This window comes from Gorilla gorilla, chromosome 10 (assembly GCF_029281585.2).
Source record: "Gorilla gorilla gorilla isolate KB3781 chromosome 10, NHGRI_mGorGor1-v2.1_pri, whole genome shotgun sequence".
In the NCBI taxonomy this organism is placed as follows: domain Eukaryota; kingdom Metazoa; phylum Chordata; class Mammalia; order Primates; family Hominidae; genus Gorilla; species Gorilla gorilla.
The window spans coordinates 48,081,817-48,087,839 of NC_073234.2; positions in this window are offsets into that span (position 1 = coordinate 48,081,817).

Consider the following 6,023-nt stretch of genomic DNA (forward strand, 5'->3'; position numbering starts at 1 on the left):
TCAGCTACCTGTAGCTTAGTCGCTATCGGTAATGCCACCCCTTTTCCTCCTTTATCTTCAGAGCTCAGGCAAGAGTTTAAGTTTCAAGAGAAGAGAAATAACAAAAAGAACTTAGGAACTCACGCGGTTTGGGTTACTAGAAAAAAAGGGCTTAGACTTCTACGAATTTTTTTTTTTTTGGTAGGGTCTTGCTCTGACACACAGGCTGGAGTGCGGTGGCGCGATCACAGCTCACTGCAGCCTCAAACTCCCGGGCTTAAGTGATCCTCCCACCTCAGCCTCCCAAAGTGCTGACTACGGGCGTGCACCGCCACGCCCAACTTCCTACGAAATTATTTTAAAGATGGTTTTCTAGGGGAACTAAAATGAGTACCCGTAGTGACCTCCAGCTCTCTCTCTGCCTTCCAGCCTTACTCCTTCTATTGGTTGTATGAGAAAGACAAGATCTGGTGCTCTTCGATGGGGGAGAGCGGGTAGTGGGGTGGGGTGGGAGTTGTGAGTAGCAGGAAGAACTATGGAAATTCATTCCCTGGGATATTTCAGTCTTTAGTGGCTTATGTTTTTAAGTACTAACCACTTCCCCAAACACAGATTCAGCTGTCTCTTTCCTTCCTCCACCAAAGAATTCAGCTCAAAAATGGTTATCATCTTGTCACTGATGAACTCTACTGGATAACTCATCCTTCTCCATCATCACAGAGCTCTTTTATGAGTTGAGAATCTAGCAGGGAAGATTATTTTTGTAAAAAGAAAGAAAAGAAGGCCGGGCGCGGTGGCTCACGCCTATAATCCCAGCACTTTAGGAGGCCGAGGTGGGTGGATCACTTGAGAACCAGCCTGACCAACATGGTGAAACCCCATCTCTACTAAAAATACAAAAATTAGCTGCTGTGGCATCGGGGGCCTGTAGTCCCAGCTACTTGGGAGGATCGCTTGAACCCGGGAAGCGGAGGTTGCAGTGAGCTGAGATCCCGCCACTGTACTGCAGTCTGGGTGACAGAGCAAGACTGTCTCAAAAAAGAAAACCAAAAAAAAGGCCAGGTGCGGTGGCTCACGCCTGTAATCCTAGCACTTTGAGAGGCCGAGGCGGGCGGATCACGAGGTCAGGAGATCGAGACAATCCTGGCCAGCATGGTGAAACCCCGTCTCTACTAAACATACAAAAAATTAGCCGGGCGTGGTTGCAGGCTCCTGTAGTCCCAGCTACTCGGGAGGCTGCGCCAGGAGAACGGCGTGAACCCGGGAAGCGGAGCTTGCAGTGAGCCAAGATCGCGCCACTGCACTCCAGCCTGGGCTACAGAGCGAGACGACTCTGTCTCAAAAAACAAACAAACAAACAAAAACCCAAAAGAAAATTATTCATCACAGTACTCAATTCCTCTTGCTTACACCTTAGCTATCAGTGTTCATTTACCTATTGTTTAGCAAGCATTCTAGGACTTTTTCCCAACGTATTTTATTATACCTACTTTTTTTCTTCTTTTTTTAAGATAGAAACGAGGTCTCACTATGAAGCCCAGGTTGATCTCGAACTCCTGAGCTCAAGTGATCCTCCGGCCTTAGCCTCTCAATGTGCTACAATTACAGGCGTGAGCCACTATGCCCAGCCTTTTTTTTTTTTTTTTTTTTTTGAGACGGAGTTTCGCTCTTGTCACCCAGGCTAGAGTGCAATGGCGTGATCTCGGCTCACTGCAACCTCTGCCTCCCGGGTTCAAGTGATTCTCCTGCCTCAGCCTCCCAAGTAGCTGGGATTACAGGCACCCATCACCACGCCCAGCTAATGTTTTGTGTTTTTAGTAGGGACGGAGTTTCACCATGTTGGCCAGGCTGGTCTCAAACTCCTGACCTCGAGTGATCTACCTGCCTCAGCCTCCCAAAATGCCGGGATTACAAGCATGAGCCACCGTGCCTGGCCATGCCCAGCCTATCATACCTACTTAATTCTAAACTCCTCAAGGGCAGAGAGCTTATTATTTTTTATTTCTTTTTTGTTTGTTTTTTGTTTTGCTTTTGTTTTCTTTTTTCTTTTTTATTTTCTACTTCTTACAAGAAGTACTTTAAGTATCAACAGATCAATAAATGCTGACTAATACGAACTCGAGTCACATTATTTCCTCATGTGAATCACAAACTTATAGAGGCAGCACAGGATGATGGAAAGAGCTTTGAAAATGAGACAGGACAGAGGAGCCGGGTTCCAGTGCCAGTTCTAATTTGTTCCTTCTCAGTGAAATGGGGACAGTAACATCAAGCCTCACTACCTCCAGGAGTTCTTTTAGCCTCAAATAGAAGAAGGCCTCAGATAGGCTTGAAGACCCTAACAATGCATGGCAGTCATTAAAAAACGTGTGGCGCGGTGACTCAGGTCTGTAATCCCAGCACTTTGGGAGACTGAGGCGGGTGGATCACGAGGTCAGAAGATTGAGACCATCCTGGCTAACACGGTGAAACCCCGTCTCTACTAAAAATACAAAAAAATTAGCCGGGCGCAGTGGTGGGCGCCTGTAGTCCCAGCTACTTGGGAGGCTGAGGCAGGAGAATGGCGTGAACCTGGGAGGCAGAGTTTGCAGTGAACTGAGATTGTGCCACTGCACTCCAGCCTGGGCGATAGACCGAGACTCCGTCTTAAAAAAAAAACAAAAAAACAAAAAAAAACATGTTTTGGCCAGGAATAGTGGCTTACACCTATAATCCCAACGCTTTGGGAGGCCGAGGTGAGAGGATCCTTTGAGCCCAGGAGTTTGAGACCAGCCTGGGCAACATAGTGAGACCCTGTCTCTACCAAAAATAAATAAATAAATAAATAATAGCTGGATGTGATGGTGCATGCCTAACATCCCAGCTACTCAGGAGGCTGAGGCTGCGAGGAGGCTGAGGCAGGAGGATTGCTTGAGCCCAGGACTTCAAGGATGTAGTGAGCTATGATCTCACTTGAGAATAGCCACTGCACTCCAGGCTGGCCAACATAGCAGGAACCCAGCTCAAAAAAAATAAAGCATGAGGCCAAGCGCGGTGGCTCATGCCTGTAATCCCAGCACTTTGGGAGGCCGAGGCGGGTGGATCACCTGAGGTCAGGAGTTTGAGACCTGCCTGACTAACATGGTGAAACCCCGTCTCTAATAAAAATACAAAAAAATTAGCCGGGTGTAGTGGTGGGCACCTATAATCCCAGCTACTTCAGAGGCTGAGGCAGGAGAATCGCTTGAACCCGGGAGGCAGAGGTTGCAGTGAGCCGAGATCATGCCATTGTACTCCAGCCTGGGCAACAGAGTGAGACCCCGTCTCAAAAAAAAAAAAATTAGCCAGGCATGGTGGTGGGCGCCTGTAATCCCAGCTACTTGGGAGGTTGAGGCAGGAGAATCGCTTGAACCCAGAGGGGGAGGTTGCAATGAGTTGCGATTGTGCCATTACACTCTAGCCTGTGTGACAAGAGCGAGACTCCATCTCAAAAAAAAAAAAAAATTGGCCAGGCGCGGTGGGTCACGCCTGTAATCCCAGCACTTTGGGAGGCCAAGGTGGGTGGATCACGAGGTCAGGAGATTGAGACCATCCTGGCTAACACGGTGAAATCCCATCTCTACTAAAAATACAAAAAATTAGCCGGACATGGTGGCGGGCGCCTGTGGTCCCAGCTACTTGGGAGGCTGAGGCAGGAGAATGGCGTGAACCTGGGAGGCGGAGCTTGCAGTGAGCCAAGGGCCATCGTGCCACTGCACTCCAGCCTGGGCGACAGAGCAAGACTCCATCTCAAAAATAAATAAATAAATAAATAAATAAATAAATAAATAAATAATAGCAAATATACACCATGGACTACTATGCAGCCATAAGAAAGGATGAGTTCACATCCTTTGCAGGGACATGGATGAAGCTGGAAACGATCATTCTTAGTAAACTAACACAAGAACAGAAAACCAAACACCGCATGTTCTCACTCATAGTGGGAGTTGAACAATGAACACATGGACACAGGGAGGAGAGCATCGCACGCAGGGTCCTGTTGAGGGATGGGTGGCTAGGGAAGGGATAGCATTAGGAGAAATACCTAATGTAAATGACGGGTTGATGGGTGCAGCAAACCACCATGTTACGTGTATACCTATGTAACAAACCTGCACGTTCTGCACGTGTATCCCAGAACTTAAAGTATAATAAAATAATAATAAAATAAAAAAGCATGTCCTATATCAAGCATATCATCATATAAAGATGTCAGAGATGCATGAATGACTGTTACAGTCTTCCTGTGGACTTTTAAGGAAAGAAAAATAAGATATATAAAAAACAAGTTGCAGAAAAATATGAATGGTATGATCCAATTTTTGTTAAAAAAAAAAAAGAAAGAAAAAAGAAAAAAGACTAGCCAGGTGTAGTGGCTCGCACCTGTAATCTCAGGACTTTGGGAGGCCAAGGCAGGCGGATCACTGGAAGTCAGGAGTTCAAGACCAGCCTGGCCATCATGGCAAAACCCTATCTCTACTAAAAATACAAAAATGAACTGGGTGTAGTAGCTTATGCCTATAATCCCAGCTACTTGGGAGGCTGAGGCACAAGAATTTCTTCATCCCGGGAGGCAGAGGTTGCAGTGAGCCGAGAACACACCACTGCACTCCGCCTGAGTGATAGAGTGAGTAGAATGAGATTCTGTCTAAAAAAAAAGCTTTGATATTAAATCTGCTGCTGGTCTAGACCCAAAACATTTAATAGTAGTAATCTCTGATGAGCAGGATTAAGGGAGCCTGTCATTTTTTACGTTTTATATTTCTACATGCATATATGTATATTTAAAGTACAGTTGACTCTTGAACAATATGGGCTTGAACTGCACAGGTGAACTTATGTGAGGATTTTCTTCCACTTCTGCCACTGCTGCGATAATAAGACCAACCCTTCCTCTTCCTCCTCCTCATTCTACTCAATGTGAAGGCAACGAAGATGATCTGCTTCCACTTAATGAGTAGTAAACATATTTTCCTTATGATAAGAGTCCTTATGATTTTCTTTTTTCTTTTTTGAGACAGAGTCTCACTCTTTTTTCTAGGCTCGAGGGCAGTGGCACACACGATCTCGGCACACTGTAACCTCTGCCTCCTGGGCTCAAGCAATTCAGCTGCCTCAGCCTCCCAAGTAGTTGGGATTACAGGCATCAGCCACCATGCCCAGCTAATTTTTTTGGTATTTTTTATAGAGATGGAGTTTTGTCACGTTGGCCAGTCTCGAACTCCTGCCCTTGAGTGATCCGCTCACCTTGGCCTCCCAAAGAGCTGGGATTGCAGGCATGAGCCACCTTGCCTGGCATATGATTTTCTTAATAACATGTTCTTGGCCAGGTGCAGTGGCTCACGCCTGTAATCCCAGCACGTTGGGAGGCTGAGGTGGACGGATCACGAGGTTAGGAGTGCAAGACCAGCCTGGCCAACATGGTGAAACCTGTCTCTACTAAAAATACAAAAATTAGCCAGGCTTGGTGGTGGGCACCTGTAATCCCAGCTACTCGGCAGGCTGAGGCAGGAGAATTGCTTGAACCTGGGAGGCGGAGGTTGTAGTGAGCCGAGATCACACCACTGCCCTCCAGCCTGGGTGACAGCAAGACTCCGTCTCGAAAATATATATATAAGGCCGGGCGCGGTGGCTCACGCCTGTAATCCCAGCACTTTGGGAGGTCGAGGCAGGCGGATCACGAGGTCAGGAGATCGAGACCATCCTGGCTAACATGGTGAAACCCCATCTCTACTAAAAAATACAAAAAAAATAGCCGGGCATGGTGGCAGGGGCCTGTAGTCCCAGCTACTCGGGAGGCTGAGGCAGGAGAATGGCATGAACCCGGGAGGCGGAGCTTGCAGAGAGCCGAGGTCGCGCCACTGCACTCCAGCCTGGGCGACAGAGCAAGACTCCGTCTCAAAAAAAGAAAAAAATATATATTGTAAGGATATAGAATATCATACATATTACGGAATATGTATTAATTGGCTGTTTATATGATTTATTGGTAAGGCTTCAGGTCAACAGTAGGCTATTAGTAG